Consider the following 21,759-nt stretch of genomic DNA (forward strand, 5'->3'; position numbering starts at 1 on the left):
ATATTGTAAAGTTCATTTTCTAAAGATGGATGCCCTGCTGAAATTTTTAGGCCTATAATCAGTAGAGTAAATGATAGCTGTTATTATTAAACTTGAGGTACTTAGCATTGCATAATAAACATTGTAAATGCTCAGTTCTCTAAGAAATTCATGATTAACACAAAAAGAGAAAAGTACATTATAAAACTATGCTTATCTTTGAAGCTGGCGTCAAACAACTAATGACCCAGTTTTTTTTGTTTTTTTTTTTTTTTTTTAAGGTATAGTGCATTAGTTAACCTTGTCCGTATACTTGGCAATACTTCAAATCTCTCAAAATGTTTGGTGTTAATGGCTTGAAAATTTAATGAATAGGATTCAATAACTTTCTGTTCAAGTGCAAACTAGTTGTTTTGTTTTTCTACTCATTAACTAGGATCAAGAAATACCATCTTCTATCCCAAATGGGAATTTCTCCTAATTCCTCATTTAAATGATTATCAGTTGAGTTTCTGCTTAAACCCTTTTCTGACATAGAGCTTTACTTTACAAAGCAGTCTATTCCATGTATAGGAAACTATGATTGTTATTGTATTCCGTTAATGTAGTTGATGCAACTTTTAATTTCTATTCCTTTGGTACAGGTTCTTTCATGAAGCTGCATAGACCAAATCTAATCACTATTTCATTTGCTATGCCATCAATCATTTGCCAAAATTATTCCTTTCTGAGGCTTCTCTTTTCCAAGTTCAGTGTATTCCCAGATTTTCCAAGTTTTGTGATTGTTGATTTTTTAAAACAGTTTTTTGAATTGTATTTGACATACAATGAACTACTTCTAGGTGAAGTGTACAGTTTGATGAGTTTTGATAATTTATCAATGAATTCATCATTATAATCAAGATAGTGAAGATACTATCATCCCCAAAGTTTCCTCCCATCCCTTTATATTCTCTCTTTTCTGTCTCTCCCTGCCCTACTCAGGCCAGTCCCATCCCCACAACCACAAACACTCATCTGTTTTGTCACTACAGAATTATTTACATTTACTAAGAGTTTACATAAATGAAAACATACAGTGTGTATTCCTTTTATCTGTCTTCTTTCACTTAGTGTGATTGAGATTCTTCCATATTTTTGCCTGTAACAATATTTTCCTTTTTATTGAAGAGTAGTATTCCATCATAACTATATCACAATTGGTTTAGCTATTTATCTGATGATGAAAACTTGGGTTTAATGTGTCCAGTGATTGACTATTATGATTGAAACTGCTATGACCATTGATGTACATGATCTTGGACAAATACTTCCTTTGCATTTGGGCAAATAACCTAGGAGTAGTTTGGTTAGGTACTAATGGTAGGTATGTGTTTAAATTTGTAAGAACTCCTGAAACATTTTTCAAATTGGTTGCACCATTTTACATTCTCACCAGCATTGTATGAAAGTTCCAGTTCCTCTACATCGTTGCCAACATTTGATATGGTCTTTAAAATTTTGACCATTCTAATGTGTGTGTAGTGGTTTCTTCTTGTGGTATTAATTTGCATCTTCCTGATAACTGATGATGTTAAGCATCCTTTCTTGTGCTTACTTGCAATCTGTATATCTGTATATCTTCTCTGGTGTTTATTCAAGTTTTGTGCCCATTTTAAATTAGGTTATTTGTTTAATTGACTTTTAAGAATTCCTTATGTCATAAATATAAGTCCTTTATTAGATATGTATGTTACAGATCTTAGTCTGTTTTTTTCATCCTCACATAGTGCCTTTAAGAAAGCAAAAGTTTTAAATTTTGATGCAGTCTGATTTCTCAGTTACATCTTTTAAAGATTTTGTTGTCATATGTAATAAATTTTGCCTAACTCAAGGTCAACAATACTGTCTTTAAATCTAGCTAGATTTATGGCTTTACTTTTTTACATTTAAGTTGATAATACTTTTTTGTAGTAACTCTTTGTTTGATTAATTTTAGATTTTCAGAAAAGTTGCAAAGGTAGTACAGAGAGTGCCTGTATATCCCTCATCCACTTTCTCCTATTAACATCTTATGTAATCATGGTAGATTTGTCAAAACTAAGCACCCAGAATTGGCACATTACTATGAATTATACTTCAGACTTTATTTGGATTTTAGCAGTTTTACCTCTAATAGCTGATTTCTGTTCTAGAATTCACTCTCAGATTGCACATTGTGTCCTTGTGTCCTCTTAGTCTGCTCTGATCCTTGATAGTTCCTCCAACTTTGTTTTTCATGTACTTTACAGTTTTGAACAGTGCTGGTCATATATTTATAGAATTTACCTCAATTTGCATTTGTCTGATTTTTTCTCTTGATTAGATGGAGGCTATGACTTTTGGCAGAGAAGTTCCTCTTGTCACATTGTAATCATGCTATTAGCATACCTTAACTGGTGTTACTTATCCTTGATTACCTGACCAAGGTATTGTTAGCTGGGTTTCTCTACTGTAAAGTTACTCTTTTATTTATTTATTTTTTAATCCTTTTTATAATCTGTTCTTTGGAAGCAAGTCATTAAGTATAGCTCATATTCAAGGGATGGGGTGGGAAAGAAGCAGAGGAAGGCATTTTGCACAATGACCTAGAGATGGGTTTCTACATAAATTATTTGAAATTATTCTGTGAGAAATATATGTTTCTCCTCCTGCATTCATTTCTTTAACAATTTTTTTTTTTTTTTTTTTTTTTGGGTGCTGGGGATCGAACCCAGGGCCTTGTGCTTACAAGGCAAGCACTCTATCGACTGAGCTATCTCCCCACCCCTCTTTAAAATTTTTTTACATTAATATTTACTCATTTATTTTATACTTTAGGTTATATTCAAGTTCTGTTATTTATTTTATTGCTCAAATTGTTTTTTTAAGACATGGCTAACCCTTTTATGTTGGGTCCAGGGTCCTTTTGAACTGTTGTCTCTTTTTTGGAGCAAATCTTTGTTTTTTGACACTGCAAGATATGTGCAGCTTGTCTTAGGTTTTCTATGTCCAAGCCTTAGAATAATTATTTCTCAAAGGACCCTTATTCTTGTTTTTAAGTATATTGTTTAGAAACCAAGATCTGGAGACTAGGAATGCTGGCTGCTGTTACTGGGATGTCATATGTCTAGGTTCTCTTGCTGACAGGGCCAGGAAATATATGTGTATTTGCTAACCCATGGATATATGCTATCTATGATTATTTCTGTATCTGTCCATTTGTATTTATGTTAATGTAAATGTGAGTTCATACTGATATCTCTGACTCTAATCCAGTGCCATGTGATTAATTTTATCGTGGTTTATTGTTTGTATCCAAATATTTCTCTCCAACAGTGAGAAACATGGCTTCTGTCATCTATACTTGATTGTTTTAACCCTAGTATACATATAAAGCAGTTTCAGAGTGTTAGCCTATACCCTGCAATCCATTTTGAGTTAATTTATGTATGTGGCATGTGAATCAAAGTAAATTCTTAAACTGTATATGTGTGTGTGTGTGTGTGTGTGTGTATCCAATTGTTCCAACAATTATTTATTAAAATGCTATCTTCTATTGCTTTTACATCTTTGGTAAAATTGCTTGTCCATTTATGTGTGGATCAGTTTTGGAATTCTCCATTATTTTCCTTTGGTGTTTGTCTATCTTTATCTCATAACAGATTGGATTACTGCTAACTTAAAGTAGGTCTTCAAATCAGGTAGTGTTGTTAGTCCTCCTATTTTCTTTTTTCTTCAAAGTTGTTTTGACTATTCTAAGTCTTCTGCATTTCCATATGAAATTTAGGATTAGATTGTCAATTTCTGTTTCATAAAACTTACTTAAATTGTGATTTGGAGTGTCTTAAATGTTTAGATCACATTTGGAAGAATTGATGTTTTAAGAAGATTGAGTCATGTAATCCATGAGCAAGTTCTATCTATTTGTTTAGAACTTTAGTTTCTATGAGAAGTATTTCTGTAGTTTTCAGCATACAAATCTCTTTCACATCTTTTGTCACATTTATCTCTAAGTATTTCATATTTGTTGATGCAACTTCCAATTTGCTTGCTAGTGAATAAACATACAATTGAGTTTTTGAACATTGATCTCGTGTCTTATAACCTTTTAAACTCACAAGTTCTTATAACTCTTTTATAGATTCTGATTTTCTACATAGAAGATCATGTTGTCTGTGAATAGTTTTACTTGTTTCTTTAAATTCCAGACACTTTTAATTTATTTTTCTTGCATGATGGTAGTAGCTAGAACCTCCAGCACAATGTTGAAGAGAAATGATGAGAGCAGTCATCTAATTCTTCAAGATAGAGAAGTGTTTACCTTCAAGTATGATGTTAGCTGCAAGTGTTTCAGATGCTTCTTTAATTGGGCTGAAGAAATTGTCTTTTATTGCCTACTTTGCTGAGAGCTTTTATCAGAAACTGCCTGCTGGATTTTGTCAAATACTTTTTAGGTGCCCATTTATTTATTTTTATATGGCCATTATGAATCTGGCACTGTGATAAGTACTTTTATGACATTATCTTTGATTTTCAAAACCATCCTCAAAAGAAGCATTCTTGTCCTTGTGTTTTAGTTTAAAAAAAAACTAAGTCTATAGAGATCTTTATATATTCCTCTTGGATTCCTGGTTTTAATGAGCATCCTCATTTGGATAGTTCACAGAAATGTTAAACCCCAAATTTCTCTCTGGCCATAGGTCCTTTTCCCTTTCTTCCGTTAGGCATATATTTAGGTGATCATTATATTTTCCTTTTAAAATTTCTTAATATGGTAAATTACATATAAACCAACCATGAGACAAACCTTAAGCTAAAATTAAAAACTTGAAATTCTAAGATCAACCACCCTATGTAGTACTCTTGACATATCATTCCTTATGGAAACTACTATATTCAAATTTTAGGATTCTTATATTTATGTACATGAGGAATCTTGATGTGTACTTTCCTTTTGTTATAATGTCTATGTTTGGTTTTAGTTTCAGAATAATGCTGACCTTGTAAGTTGAAAGTATATTTTGCAATGTTTGGGTAAATTGTATTTATACTTCTAAGTGAGCTTATGTCATTTGAGTTTTTTAAGAAATTGATCATTTCTTTAAATTGTCTAAATTGTCAAGTTTATTGGTCTAAATTTGTTATGTTTTTATAATATTGCCATATTATCTATAGATTCTGTAGTGATGCCAGCTCAGACCTGAAATTGCTACTTATATCCTTTAGTTTTTAAGTAGTCCTAGAGACTTATCAATTTTTTGATCATTTAAAAGAGTGAAGTTTTGTTTTCATTGGTATTTTTCTACTGTTTTATTTTTCATTAATTTCTGTCCTAATTCATATTTCCTTTTGTCTGTTTACTTTAGGTTTGATTTGGTCTTTTTCTGATTTCTTAGGGTAGAAGCTAAAACAACTCAGACTTTCTTCTTTTCTAATACAGATATTTAATGTTATAATTTTCCTACCAAGTACTGTTTCAGTGGCATTCTACAAATTTTAATATGGTATATTTTAATTTTCTGTCAATTTAAAATATCTTCTAATTCTTCTTTTGATATCTTCTTTGTCCCTTTGGTAATTTAGAAATGTCTTATTTAGTTCCAGAATATTTGGGGATTTCCAGAGATCTTTCTGCTGTTGTTTTCTAATTTAGTCAATCGTGAGCAGATAACATACTTTATGTGACTTGAATCCTTTTACATTTGAGATTTATTTTGTGGCCAGAATAGCATATACCTTGATTTCTATCATTTTTTATATCATGTATCTTGAAGCTGTTATTAGGTGCATAAAGATTTAGCACTAGTCTGTCCTCTTGTTGAATTGACCACTTTATCATTATGACATTATTCTGCAGGTCTGTGGTAATAGTTTTGTTTTGAAATCAATTTTTTCTGATATCAATGTAGCCACTCTAGGTTTCTTTTGACCAGTGTTAGTATAGTATATGTTTTCATATCATTTTGCTTTTAACCTGCTTTCTTAGAAGTTCATTAATCTCTCTGGTGGAATTTTTTTTTCCCCCTAATATTGGGAATTGATCCCAGGGTATCATACAGGCTAGGCAAGTGCTTTACCATTGAGCTATCCCAAGGTCAATCTCTGCATTTTAATTGGAATGCTTAGATCATTTACATTTATTATTGTGATTGACATTGTTTAAGTCTGTCATCCTGCTATTTATTCTCTTTGTTTCACGTGTTCTTTGTTTCCCTTTTCTCTTTCACTACTTTTTTTTTTAATACATACTGTTTTCTTTACAACTTTCTAGACCATTTATTCATCCCGATTGTCTTCCTGAACTAGCCCCAATGTCATATTCTCAAAGCCTGAATTTTTAATTAATGTCTTCTAAATAATTTTGACTAGGATTTTGCCAGTCTTAAAAATATTGCTTGCTAATTTTGTATTTGCTGTAATACTTAGATGCTAGAATATCCATCCAGGTGTTGTAGTTAGCGTTGAGTGACCTTTCTAGGATCTAGTTTTCATTTTGTGTTCTTTTCATTCTCAGATGGCAGTGACACACTGCAGCCTGGAGTTTCTAAGTATTTATCTGCCTTGATTTCTGATCTTCCATTTTTTTCCCCCCAAAGGAGTGGTTGAAAGAGGGAAAGAAAAAAAGAAGAATTTTTGGTTTCTTCATCTCTCTACTCATTCTTTCCCCAATAGAAGGGCTGGTGGAATATATCTTTCAAAAACTTGAGAAGCCTTTCCCTATCCTGTTTTAAAGAAGCATATCTAATATATCATTCAAGGAAGGGAGGTCATTCCAGGTCTTGTAATTTCTGTAAGGAAGGAGGAATCACATGAAGAAGGGAGAAAGGAAAAATGCGGTTATGCTTGAATAATGCATGGGTTATTTTACCAGATTTGAAATGGGCAAGTCAGCACCTTTGTATCTCAAATATTAGGATATGAGGAGGTATGAGATCTGTGTCTGGGCTCCCTGGAGGCCTATACCTGAAATAGTTTTATTAACCCTAACCTTGAACTGAGGAAAAAACTTTTTGGAGTTGCCCCTTTCTTGAAGTTGCCTCGTTCCTAGAGGATTTCCTTGAAATAGCATTGTCACTAAGGATTTTTGCTTAAGTAGCTAGTTTCCAGAAGATATGTTAATCGGGGTATTCTTGTTCGTTGTACATTCTAAGTTTAGCTCTTAAAATTTCAAAGAAGCAGAGTGTGGTACATTCTTATTGAATGCAGGTGCTTTCTGCCCTGTTTACTTCAGACAGTTGAATGTCTATAGTGGTTAGGACTGATGATTTGTAAGCTTATGAATGATGCCAAAAACTCAATGTCTCTTGAGTACAGTGGAGCCTATAGTCTAGTAGCCATGAATATTAGGGCAGTGTGCCAACTAAAGCTGGCTTAATTCTGCAAGCAGGAGTGTTTTGCAGAAGGATTCGTGGTAATTAACCAATTCAAAGTGCAATATTTTCCTTTCATTAATTTGGCGGAAAACAACTAAATGTCTACAGCAAGACTGCTTGTGACATATTCATTTGCTGCTTGGAAAATAATAGATACTTTGAATTAGTCCATAAAAGAAAACTGTTAGGATTTTGTCATTTACCTTTCAACTTTCTAACAAAAAGTAGATTACTCAATTAGCAACTTAAAAAAAAAAAAAAAGTAGGAATAGTTGGCTACAGGAGTGACCAGAGTTGATTCACATTTTGGGTTGATTGGCTTTTAGGAGATTCTTGGGAATTTATTGGCTCACACCTATATCTTTGTACATCTCCTTCCCTTTATGTCATAAAATTCTATTGGTGGTTTTAGTTTCTAATACTTCCTCTCTTCTCAAGTTCATTTCTACTCTAAATATTGGAGAGCATTTCTTTTTCTTCTCCTTTTTCTTTGGGGTTAAATAATTTTTTGTTGTCTCAATCAGTTCATTCTAAGAATTGCTAACTCTTTACTTTAAAAAATGTACTTAGGGCCAGCCACGCAGCAGGAGGTATTTTGAATAATTTTGGAACTTGCTGTCCATTGATGCAAAAATTTTCCTAGAGGAATTATAAAAGAATGTATTCATTTTAAGATATGTTAGTTTCCATATAAATTTTCTTATTTGTGGGTAGTGTTTGTCCTTTCATGAAAAATATAATTCTCATACCTTTACTAAACTGTAGTTATTGAAAGATCAGTGATTTTGCAGTTTAACATTTTCCTCTTATATTTTGACATATTTTCTGGGTATATTTTTTTCTTCTGTATGGTCTATATAAACTGGATGTGTTTAGTTAGAAAAGTCTTATTTTTAAATATTCTTTTGATTGTAAATACCAGAGACACATTTCCATCTATCCAAAGATACATATATGGAAGGATATTGGGATAGTTCCTTAAATCTCAGAGAAAGAGAATAGCTTGGCATCATGAAGAATTGGAACTCCCCATGAGTATAAAGCCATTAGGAACTGAGTTAACCCTCGCCTTATCTTTTATGCTTGCCTCTGTCTACATGTTTTTTCTTCCTTATACTTTATAAACTTAATTTTCAGTGCTTTCACATATACAAAATCCAAATAGGCATCTACCACTACTCCTTAGCCAGAGTGAGAAGCATAGGCAGAGGTCAGAGTTCAGTCTCAGTTCAAAAAATGCAAAATGAGAGAATGCAGACCAACTTGCTCAGATGTCTACCCTTTTTCTAATTAGCCATATTCTAGGGACAGTATCATAAAGTGCAAACTTGGCTGCTAGGCCCATGCAGATAAAAGGCAGTGCTTATAAACTAGGTAGATACATTAAGAGGTATCCACATTGTAAATATAGGACAAGACAAAAATTTTCTCTATAAACATAATGATGTCTATTTAGTCAATAAATATAAAGTTGTGCCTAAATATCTTAGGAACTGTGCTAGGGATTCAGTGGTGAATTAGGTAAATATAGTTCTTAACCTTGAGGAGCTTATATTCCTGTAGGGTAAATGGAATTTTGAAAAGTCAACATATAAAAAGGTAAAATAATTATAAAATGTGATGAGTGCTTTGAAGAAGACCTATAGTGCTGAGAGAGAAAACCACATTAGTAATGGGGAAAGGGACTGCTGAGAGGATCATGATATTTACTTTCTCTACTGCCTTCTGAAGAGGTAAATTATGTTTAGATTTGAGGGAATTGGGAAGTTGTTCCTATCAGGGAAAGTGGTATATATAAAGGCCTTGAAGTATAAGGGATGTGGAATGCTTAAAAAAATAAATATGCTCATTATGGATGAATGTAGAAGAAAAGCTTGGGGACTAATTTGTCAATAACCATGAGCTTTTTTACTGTCTACATGGACTAATACTGATTTAACTCATTAACATTTCGCAGAAAACCTACCATTATGTTGGAGATTGTTAGATTTGGTAAGCGTAAAAGCTAAGCCGAACATAAAGAAGGATGAACACCCCCAAAGAATGACACATTTAGTAATGATAGAGGATGATGACCTGTTAGAATCTTATTCTTTGGTTCCTCATACAAACATTTATAGATTATGTGGTAGAACACTGCTTTTGTTACTGAGACTATAGATTAAATAATTAGATAGGACCCTTCTTGTCATGAAACTCATTAGATCCTCACTATTCAAAAATATCATCTTATAACCAACTTCATCAACTGGGAGATTGGTATAAATGCAGATTCTCAGGCCCAGTCCAAACCTACTGAATCAGAATCTGCCTTAAGATTCCCATGTGATTAGTGTGAAGATTGAGAAGTATTTTTCTAGAGCAGCACTTGACAAACTGTGGACTTCAGGGCAAATTCAGCTGGTGGCCTATTTGTCATTTTAAAAATGTGTATTTTAACTGATACATAAAAACAAAAATGTACATATTGATGGTAGACCATGTGATATTTCAATACATGTGTACACTGTATAATGTTTAAGTCAGGATAATCTTATGTCTGTCCCCAATTATTTATCAACTATACCTATTTGTTTTCAACTGTTAGTGGTTGCCTTTACTGTACAGTGCCAGATTTGAATAGAAGCAACAGAGACTCTGGCTCACAAAGCCTGTGGTATTTGATTTTGCCCTCTGCAAAGTAAATGTGCCACACTTTCTTCTGGAGTATAAACAAATTGCTTGAAATTTATGACATTATTTTTTACTTGTTGATTGTAAGATGTTTTATAAACTAGGCAGTGTTTGACTTGTTCTGAAAAGCAGTGGTTTAACACATTTGTAGCCTGCAATCTGTAATTCAAATGAAATACTTTGGAGATTGATATACCAAACATATTAAAATGTTTAAAAGAATGAGTTGGGGTTTGTGACTGATACAATATGGACAATGGAAGGCAAACCTAGGAGATTTAAGACTTTTAGTGTCATTATGATGAAATAAAAGAATAAGAATAGTATAAATTTATTTAATTTGGTCTTTCTATGATATCCAAACAAATGAGCTTGAACTTGTAGTCTCAAGTACGCTCAGCCTTCTGAAAGACTAGGGCTACAAGTGTGTGCCACCATGACTGACTGGCTTAGTGTGTTTAAATTTTTTTTTTTTAACAAATGCTTTTGAAGCAAATCGTTCATTTCATGATAATAGTACTTTGGAGATTGCCAGGGCTTATGTTTATATATCTGTCTTATGTATGAAGAAATTGAGACTAAGGAAAAAATGTTTTATCACTGAGTACACCAATTTTGGAGCTGAAATGAAGGCTTTCTGATTAAACTCACTGAATTTCCATTAAGCAAAGGGATTTCAGGAGATCGTGGTTAGATTTTGGCATGCTATCCATCTTTCATTCCAAGCTTTGATCCAGAGTGCTCTACTTTTATATATTCTGAGTATTACATTTACATGTAAAATTTCTTTGGAATGTCATTGGAAAAATCATTGTCTTAAATCATTTTTCTCTTGTTGAAGATTTTGTTGTTCACTTTGGTCACCATAAACATATATAGTATTTCTGTTGCCTTGAAGCTGTGGTGATTTCAATATAGGAATCATTTTGCTTAAACAACTATGAATAAGTAATTCAGATAACCTAGAGAAGCCAATGAAACTAATAACTAAATCAGCTAAGTTTCATTGAGATGCTGTGGGTTCTCAATGTGATTCTCATCTTGACTCTGCAAGTGGGCTGTGGGTTGGAAGCCACTGCTTAAACAGGAATTTGTGACTTGGTAGACTGCTTCAAAGAGATTGAGGACTTTGGGAAGAGACATCAAGTTCACTTCTATTGGAGAAAATGAACGTCAAACAGTTGTGTAGCAGTTGTGAGGATAACATCTGCACAGTAGCTTAAAAGAGGCCATGGAGATATCTATTTACCAGTGTACTGTTGTCCAGTATCTTCCAGGTTTTGATTTGCCAAATAATTACAAATGGTGCAGTTCATCTAAACCAAAAAGACTAGGGGAAAGTTTAGGGATGGACGAGTACCTCTGAGAATTTAGAGGGAAGACTACCTCATTCAGTCTAGTAGAGAGATACCTGGGGCTTCACACTCTAGAATCTACTTATTTTTTGAATTTAAAATAAATTAAAACATGTTTTTGAGTTCCTAAAAGAACTATGGTCCCTAATACCAAATGGATAAATTGGTCCTGATTATCTCTAGTCATTTGAGCGAACATGTCTAGTATCTTAGGTCAATTGAGAAGTCCATGTTCAATAAGTATATATTTCATTTGTGGTAGTATCCATTTTGTGAAAATGATTTTTAAAAATTTAAAGCATTTTACATTTTTACATTGATTTATCATTCAGATCTCTCATGGTTCATCTAGTATTTGTTTCTACACTCAAATATAGGTAGAAAGTCATTTACACTTAGGCAGTGAGATCAAATCAGTGTTAAACATTGGAAAGTGTGGAGAAGTCTGATAACTTGAGGTTTTCTGAATTTTTATTTTAACTTGAATAAAAATAGGCAAACATACTTCAACAAGGAAGAATGTGAAAGGTAATAAGGCATCAAATTATTGATTTTTTTCTTATGCTGTTTTGTTGATGAAAAAGGTAAATAAAAATGAGAGGATACTTTAAAAATCAGTTTTAAATAATTTTGCTAAACTTCAGAAACTATAAAACATAATAATGTTTTCCATCATCATTATAAGATCTAAGATATTTTTTCAAGATCATTTAGCACTATATGCAAATTGAACTCAGACTCATAAAATATACAAATTGGGCATGGAGAGAGAAAGAAGAGAAATATAAATTGAGAAAACGAGAGAAAACAAGAATAGTTTAAAATAATGTGGGCAAGAACCTCTGTTACTGACCTTGGTGGAATAACTGGTAATGGGTTATGCCCCCAAACAATTATAAAATCGACAAAATAAAAACTGTCTTTAGGAATTGTGCAAAAGACAGTGCAAGAAGCCATTTACAAGAAGAACCCCACTTTTGCTCGGACTCTATGGACATTTTCCTGAAGAAGCTGAAGTCTGAGCAGAAACAGTGGCACCTTTCAACTGAGAAGGCAGAGATTGGAGTTTGGGATTGTTGAAGCCTCTGAAATCTGGAGTAGGGCATGAGAGAGTCGACAGTTGCACAGAAATGGGGGTTCAGAATTCTAAAAGTGGGTTCCCCTTGAGTCATTTACTGAGGGATTGTATACATATGTGCCAAATGAGACTGTGTGAACTTTCCAGAGTGTGTCTACTAGGGATTTGATCGTGTTTGTGTTAAAGATTTCTGGTAAACCTTGAAACTCTGTCCCAAGCGGAGTAGAAAAATGTTATGAACCTCCTAGCCATCCAGTTGAGAATCAGGAAAGTCCATAGTTTTAAGAGTAAGGACCTCTGCCTTAGCCAGTTTTGCTGGTATTACAAAATACCTGGGACTGAGTAATTCTTAAGAAATGGAATTTTATTTTCTCACATTTCTATGAACTGAGACGTTTAAAATCAAGGCACCAGCAGGTTTAGTTTTCTGGTGAGGGCTACTCCTACTTCCAAGATGGCACTTTCAATTCTTTGGCCTCCAGAGGGAAGTAATGCTGTGTCTTTACAGTAAAAGGTGGAAGTACTAGAGAACTGAATTCTGTGTGATCCTTAATCACAACCACAAAGAGATTTCTCTAACTCCTTCTAATTACCTATTAGAAGCCTCATCTCTTAATATCATCACTGATATTAATACCGAATTTTGGAGTGGACCCTTGTAAACTATAGCAGCATTCCAGAGTAAAGCTGGATAAGATTAAAACTGGATAGATCTCTACAAAAACTACATAGGAGAGAGAAATTTAATTCTGCTGAAGTGGAGGAGCTTGATAAATATCTTGGACCTTTGTGAAATTCATCCAATCAAAACATCAGTAATTAATTCAGGCTCATTGGAGATATTCATAATCATATAGATATAAAATAAAATTGCTTTGGCCCTTTTATCCTGTCATGTTTCAATTTTGTTTGATTACTTTTGACAAGCAGTACGAAATCATTAGAAGGAACACAAAACTTTCTAAGTTCTATTACTTTCTAAAACAAGCCTTATATTCTGATTCTATCTAAAATTTTTATCTTAAATTCATTTGGGACTGATATCATTTTGTGAGTAAAGCTCATGATAAATTCAGTTTAAATATAATATGTATGTGCACATATATTTTACTTTAAAGACCAATTATAGATGAGAAATCATTCACAAAATTGAAGAACATGAAAATTGCTTGTACTTTTTATTTCTGTATTATGAAACCTGGATATATAGTTTCTTTTTCAGTTAATAATACACTCAGTTATGTATTAGAGTGACCGAAGTGTGAACATCATTCTTCCTCCCTATATTTAAGATGATATTGCCCTATTAAAAAATTTCCACAGACCTTACGGATATTTGAGACTTTTCTCTCATTTAAATAGTATTTAGAAACAATGAAATTGAAGTGATTTTGTACCTAAAGTCCACCAAAGACAGCTTCCTATTTCTTTTTATTCAGAGATTTTTATCAGAGGAATATAGACTGGAATCTGCAATGGTTCTCAAAATCTCAAAGTGGTAAGTGAGACCAATTAAGTCTTTTCTTACCAGTATTTAATTGTTTTTTTTTTTCTCTGTAGTTTTTAATTGAAATATTTCAAATGAAAAGCCACATTAATTCTGGGGTTCTTGACTTTTAATAACAGATTTCTTTTAGCCGTTTTACCATCTGATAACTTTAGTCTGGTTGCTACAAGTTCTGTGTTTGTATCCTCAGGGTTTTTATTTATTTGGGACCTGGAATGAGGTCCAAGAGGAGTAAAACTACCATTGTGTTTCTACATTTGTGTCATCGTTGTGGAGCCGGCCACCCCAAATCCTGGAGTTGATGGCTCTTTGACCAACCCCTAGTTGATTACTATAGACTAAGAATAGAGATGGTATTTGACTGTTTTCACCTCACCAATTGAAGAATTGTAGCCCAAACCCATTAAATCTGGCATGGATATTGATGAGGTGGTTGAAATTGATCTAAAATCATTTACAAATTTTAAAATAAGTGCTTATAATAAATAGCCCTGCTGGGGGTATAGCACAGTAATAGAGTGCTTATCTAGCATGTACAAGGCCCTGAGTATTTGATCCCCAGCTCTGGAAAAAAAGAAAAAGTAAGAAAGGAAAAAGAAAAGTGTGGCGGGGGAGGGGGGTGGGCAAAGAGGGAGGGAGAAAGGAGGAAAAGAGGAAAGGAGGGAGAAAGAAAAAAATTCCACATAGAGGAAATAAAAGATGCTCATTGAATGGGGACTTAGATTATGTCAGTATTAACACCAGAATTACTTTAATTTAATTATAAATTCCAAAAACAGTTTTGAGTCTTATTGATATGTATTTTAGTTCATCTTCCTTTGTGTAAAGTTTTTCTTTCAAATAATAAAAAATTATAATAAAAAGTTGACTCAGCCACTAATGAATACATTAGCTCATGTAATTCCAAATCCAAAGACAGGGCTATTTCAGAAAGGATCCAGCAATTCAGTGACTTCTGTTTCTTTGGTTTGGCTTTCTGATGTTGCATTCACCTTGGTGCTCCTAATAGGACTTTTACTAGCTCCTAATGCTTATTATTTCTATGTTTACTTCAACTTAGAAAAAGAGTAATTATCTCTATATATTATAAATGTCTGAATATTTATTCTGATTTGACTAGTGAAGATATTTCCATCAGGTACTGTTGTATCTGGCTTGTATGTTTCATCCCAGGAGACAAAGGTGAAGTACTTTTTTGGAACCTTTGGATCCCCAAATGAGTCATTGTCTTCTTGGAAAAGGAAAGTGGAGAATAAATGTGAAGGATGGTGATTAACATGAATTATATAACCTTCATCCTTACTTTCATGTGTCTCTTACTTTACCATTAATATCTACCTGAAGTCTTAACTTTATTTTCTGTCATTCCTGCTACCTATTAGGGACTCTCCCCACCCCATACAAATAGGAAAATCACTATTGTCCAGGTCATTCATTTACCTTTACAGGAAACATATCTTGCTGTTTTTTTTTTTTTTTTTCTTTATCAACAATTTTCTTTTTTTAGGCAATACTTTAAATTTTATTAGAAAGTGAATCATTTTAAAGTGTATTTTCTTTTCCAATAAGGAAGAATTTTACCATTAGGTGATTTATACTAAACAAGAACTCTGCCTCTAATGTGAACAGTTACATGTTTTTAAAAGTGAAGGACAATTTAATCAAAAACATTTTTTTTTTCTTTGTAAAGCCTGACATTTATTTGCTTCTGCATAAACAAGAGGGAAGAACCTTCAATATAAATCTTTTTTAAGTCTATCCTTAAAATTTCCTAAGAGTTCTTACATAGAGAAAACAAATTTGAATGCATTTGTAACAGCTTAATTATGTGTCCCATATGGATCTCTTTTAACAGAATGTTTTGAAACCAAAGCACAATTCACCACAAAGATAAATCAGAAACAGAAATTAGATTTTGAGTGGTGTGTTACAATGACCTGGACAAAACCAATTATTAACTATAAAATACTCATAATAATTAGCACATGCAACAGAGAAAATTAAATCCTATGCTATATACTGTTTAGTGTCAGACATAAGCAGCCTTTAAATGTTTCTATCAATTGTATTCATCTCCCTACATATATTTTTATTTAAAACAAGAAACAGTTCTCTCTTTTCCTGATTCTCATGTTTATAAATGCAAAGTAAAACAAAGCAATATCAGTAAAAATGGTTTATTACAATGTTATTTTAGAAAGGTCTATTCCTCAAAATGTCCAAAATGTTCTTAAAAGATGTCCAAATCCTGAGAACGATCAACCTCAATGGCCTCCTATGCATCCAACTTGGTTTCACCATGTCCTTCCTGTGGCTCATCAAGAGAGGCCAGGGCCTCATTTGTGTCACTTGCAAAAGTTTCTTGTGATGTATCATCATCTTCTTGAAAATTCAGACTTTTAATAGCTTGTTTCATCTTTTTACCCAACACTTGTGTCCTCCTCTTCCTAACAGCTTTTTAATTTTCATATTCATTTTGATTTTCAATGTGGAAAATATCCTTAATTTGTTCTTCACTGATACTAGGGTTGTTTTTCAGGAGATTCAGAAAAACTCCACCTGGTGTTCTTCGGCTACCATTCATTATAAAAAGGCTGCCATTTTGTTCGACTTCTGCAGTTTCCACCAGAAGTTTAGTTGCCTTTTTATTCCCAATTATTCTCACTATTCGGGCTATCAGATCTCTCTTTGGTTCCTGTAACCTGAAGGAAATTTCATCAGCTACTTTCTCTTGAGAATCTTCTGTGATCTCATATGGGCCTTTTCGTTTCAGATGACCTTGCCCTTTTCCTCTTCCCTTGACCCCATTTTTTTTTTTTTTTTTTTTTTTTGCTGCTGTGCATATATTCATCCAGTTCTTTGTCTAGTTCTTTTGTACATTCTTGAGATTCCTCTTAAGTTTCTTAGCAGGCAAATAATCATAGGTTTCAGATTGTCTGCTTTTGTCAATAGTGCCCTCCATTCCCAAGATACCAAGTTCAGTGGCCACAGCATCTTGATTCTGTTCCTGCAGCACGGCACCCCATGTATTGTTAACCTTCTTTCCCCCAGCAACAGGTGGTTTCTCACTGTTCTGGTCAAACTGAAATGGCTCTGGTTTGGAAGGAGGGTTAAGACACTTCTGCTGCTTGCATTTCCAAATAGAGCTATCATCATCTGAATCAGAAAAACTCTCTTCACTTGAATCCACACTTTTAACAGTCCGATAATGTGACACTGGAACATACGCTGTTGCAGTGCTTTGGAAGGACCTCACAGCACTGTCCCCATCTAGGATTTTCGTAGGACAAAGCTGGGTTTGGTGGGAAAACCAAAGACCAGGCCCCTGGGCGTGCAGTGAGCTTCATTCTTGGGGTTCAGTCTCCCAAATGGCACTTGGAGCGGCCTGTTGCTGGCTGCGGCCATCATGTCGGAATCCGAGTCCGAGAGCTGCCGCCTTCCATGTAGCTGGCTTCCAGCGCCATCTTCCAGCGGCACAGCGCCAAAAACATTTTTTAAATACTGAAATATGAAGTGCATGGTACTAGTAGCTACTATGAAGTTCAGTACTTAGAGATAATTAAATTTTACTTCAAGTTTTATAACTGGAGCAGAATGTATTGTAAAAAGAGATTTTAGAGACCATTTAATTCATTGTTCTATTAGCTTCTTTAGTAAGGCTGACAAAAGGAGTTCAGCAGGGACAGCTCCACAACTATTATTTTATTTATTTATTTATTTTTGCGGTTCTGGGGATGGAACCCAAGGGCCTTGTGCTTACAGGACAAGCACTCTATCAGCTGAGCCATAACCCCAGCCCTCCACAACTATTTATTAGAAAGCTTGCATTCCATTTACACCATTTACATTGGAGGTGATAAATATTCAACAAGTGTGATTTGAATTTTAGTCTGAGCTCTAAATAGAGTAATTTTGTCTTCCTTATGTTGAGGATAAATTCTGTGTGTATGTAACATTCACCCAGTAGAAGTGTTTCTTTCCCTTGGAGGGCAACTCTTTCGGCATGTGAAAGCAATGATGTATCTCCATTATATCTTCTTGTCACCAGCCCAAACGTGTAAGCCATGTAAGCATTTATCCTGTATGATTTTATTGCCATCTACACTCACTGTTCAACTTGCCCTCCTAATTTCTTAATTTTCCAGGGCCTTGCATGTGCTAGGCAAATGCTCTACCCCTTGAGATACACCCTCAGCTGTGGTTTCCTTTATAATGTTCATAGAGGTAAACACCATAGCTTAAAATGATTAGAGCACTGCATTAAGTGTAGTGTAGATATTGTTTTCTTTGTTCTAAATGTGTTACTTTCAAAGTTTTTTAAAAATAATTTTAGTTGAAGTATACATGTATAAAATATGCTATAAATTCGCTTTTTTTAAGGTGTCCAATTCAGTTTTTAAAATTTTTATCAAAAAAAAATAAAATTTTTATCTATGTAATTACCGCCACAATAAAGACATAGAACAGTTTTATACTCACTGAAGATACTTGTGCCTCTATTCAACATCATATCCACTTCTGATCCCCAGGTCCAGGCAAACATTCATCTGCTTTCTGTCTCTGTAGATTAGATTTTTGTTTTCTAGAATTTATGTTAAGTGGAGTCAGACATTATATACAGACATACCTTTGAAATACTGTGGATTTGATTCCAGACCACCACAATAAAGCATATATTGCAAGTGAGTTACGTGAACCATCTGGTTTCCCAGTGCACATAAAAGTTATGTTTACATTATACAGTAGTCTTTTAAGTATGTAGTAGTATTAGGTCTAAAAAATTTACATACCTTAATTTAAAAATACTGTATTGCTAAAAAATGCTAACGATCATCAGAACTATTAGACAAATAACTTGTTCCATAAAGGGTTGCCACAAACTTCAATTTGTAAAAAGCATATTATCTGTGAAGTATGATAAATCAGAGCACAATAAAATGAGGTATACTCATGCTCTTTTGACTTTTTTTGCTCAGCATCATGTCAAAATTTATTCATATTCTATATGTATGAATAGTTATTTTTAACTGCTGATTAGAATTCCTTTTCATCAGTGTACCACAATTTGCCCTCTACCTTCTTGATGGGCAGATTTTTCTTTTATTCAGTTTTTAACTATTATGAACAAACTGCTATAAAGGTTTGCTTCCAAGTCTTTGTTCAGACAATATTTTCATTTCTTCTTGGATAAATAAACATATAGTAGTAAAATTGCTGGGTTGTATGCTTACAATATGTTTAACTTCAGAAGTGACTTCCAAAGTGCTTTCTGAAGTGGTTGTACCATTTTCCATTCTTGCATCAATGTATGGAGAGCTTAGGTTCCTTCATAGCCAGTAGCCACTCATTGTTTTAAAGCTCAATAGAATTCTTAGCATTTATATACATTGTGTTACACTGATGTTAGAAAAATAAGCTGTAGTCATTTAGACTCCCATTTCATCCGACTAGACAATAATACAATCCCTACAATAAAGACATAATTTCTGTTTTCATTTTTTATCTTCTCAGGGTTGATACTTCTCTGGTTTGTCTTTATTTTCCTGACAGAAATACTACTATTGGTTTTAAGTGTGTGTGTGTGTGTGTGTGTGTGTGTGTGTGTGTTTAAATATAGCTCAATTGTAATAGTCCATTGAGGCATACTAAAATCACATATTGAAATCACATTTCTGAAAGACTTTTTTCCTTTTGAAGCCATTTTTATAAAAACTATTGACCCCCAACATTTCTTATTTATAGCAGGTACTTAATACATAGCAGAGCAGGTATTTATTCACTGTCTCTTTTTTGAATAATATGTCTTCACTCTGCAAAATGCATTATTTACCTTCTGTGCAAATGGCAAAACTGGTTAGAACTGTGAAATAATGAGTATAATATGGAGATTCTTAACTAATAATGATTCAGTTGTTGAATTTGATGTATAAATGAGAATCAATTTTTATTCCCCGTAGACTGAAAGAGTGGAGAAGGAATGCTTCTGATAAGGCAGAGGGTTTTTCCTTCAATGCCTAATAATTCAAAACGCTTTTATTGTAAGCTCAAAATCCTGTAAGATTGACTCTCTCAACACCATGCCAGGGTGGAAGGCTATAGCATTTCTGCTGTTGACTTTAGGTCTCCTCTTCTCTTTTAAAGTATATACATGCGTGTACTTCCATTATCGCTGCCAACAACAATAACACACAACCCAAGTTGGTTTTAGGATCAGTTTGGCAACATAGGGAAAAGCAAAGGTTGTTTTTTTACAATTTGCTGGGATGGTTTCCCTACAGATTTTTCATCTGGGGTAGATTTTGTGGATTGAGTTTTGTTTCTAACCTCCCGTCTTGTCATTTCCAGAGCTGCTGTTTCCCTCCTTAAGCGCTTTTTCTGTTCTAAAGAACAAATAAGGTCTTCTTTTAAAAAAACTGCTTCCTAACCTTCCCCCCCCGCATAAAAGTTACTTATCACACTGATGACTTTCAGAAAAATATTTACAGAAGCACACTCTTTGACTTTACTGAGAGTGGTTTCTATCAACAGGACTATACATCCTTCTTGGTGGACTAATACTGCTAGCTGGGAGTTTGGATAACAGGACTACCTGTATCATTGGGTTAATGGGATGACAGAGTGAATTCATATAGATGAAAGATGTGGAATGCTGAGAGTTTTAATCTGCTACTATTCTGTAAAATAATAAGTACTAAATAGACTTAAAAAATGCATACCCCTTCTATATATCTTTGTAAATAGACTAGAAAATATTAATGATGGTTATGTCTATGGAGTTGAATATCTGGTGATCTAAGTGTTTATTTTTTCTATATTAATGTTTATTTCATTTTAAATATTAGGTGAAAGGAGGATATTCAGCCCTGTAGAAAGTAATGCAAGATTGCCTTTAATAGGAATTTCATCCCCATTTTTTTCTGGTAGTTCCCTCCACTTGGCTTCTCAAGACTTTCTAAGATTTGAGTTCAGAACATGTTTTTAAAATACTTAATATGATCAACTGGCTAATTCTTCAGAGGTTCATTAAGATCTTATTTTCCACTGGGCATGGTGATGCACACTTGTAACAGCGTTCAGGAGGCTGAGGCAGGAAGAGCAGAACTTCAAAGCTAGCTTCAGCAACTTAGTGAGGTTCTAAGCAACTCAGTGAGACCCTGTCTCTAAATAAAAACAAAAAATGAACTGGGGATATGGCTCAATGGTTATGTGCCCCTGGGTTCAATCTTTCGTACCTTAAAAAAAGTCATATTTTGCTGTTTAATGCAGCTTAGTTCTTCATTCTCAGTGTTATGACTTAGCAACTGAATATAGCTGACCTGCAGGGATAGTCCACAGCCAGAAGATATTGTAGTGATAATTCATTGTCTGTTTTTTTCTGGCATGTAGTAGAGATATTGAACTCTGAGATTTCCTCAAATTTCCTTACTCTTAAATCAGTTTCTGATGTAGCTATAAAACCTCACAGATGAAAAGGCTCTATATTTGTTGGTTTCAGGTTTGACCCAGGAATATCTTTGGTTATGCAGATCAGGATCTGAAGGATTTAAAAGGACAAAATGTTTTTTGACTGCTTGGTCATCTGAAGAGAAGAACCAGGAGTTAAAGGAGGTAAAGAAGTAAAAGAAGGAATGGGATTAATAAAGGCAGTTATAGAAGAGTACATGGTTTATGGAAATGATTACTGACTTAGATATGAAAACTACCTCCTTTATCTATATGGGATGAAACAGTGTAGCTGCTAAATTTAGTTTCTGATGTTAGTTTTGAGGAAGATAGAAGTCAAGGTTTTGCTCA

General features: G+C 33.7%; 1 protein-coding gene and 1 pseudogene across 1 annotated transcript in view; one reads left to right on the plus strand and one right to left on the minus strand.

Moving 5' to 3' along the window:
* The window catches only part of Rfx3 (regulatory factor X3), a 287,161-nt gene that overhangs the window by 76,005 nt on the left and 189,397 nt on the right, over positions 1–21,759 (plus strand). The gene's annotated exons all lie outside the window — the stretch shown is intronic.
* On the minus strand, positions 16,196–17,429 carry LOC124964541 (phosphorylated adapter RNA export protein-like; annotated as a pseudogene).

Source organism: Sciurus carolinensis, chromosome 14 (genome assembly GCF_902686445.1).
Source record: "Sciurus carolinensis chromosome 14, mSciCar1.2, whole genome shotgun sequence".
Taxonomy (NCBI): domain Eukaryota; kingdom Metazoa; phylum Chordata; class Mammalia; order Rodentia; family Sciuridae; genus Sciurus; species Sciurus carolinensis.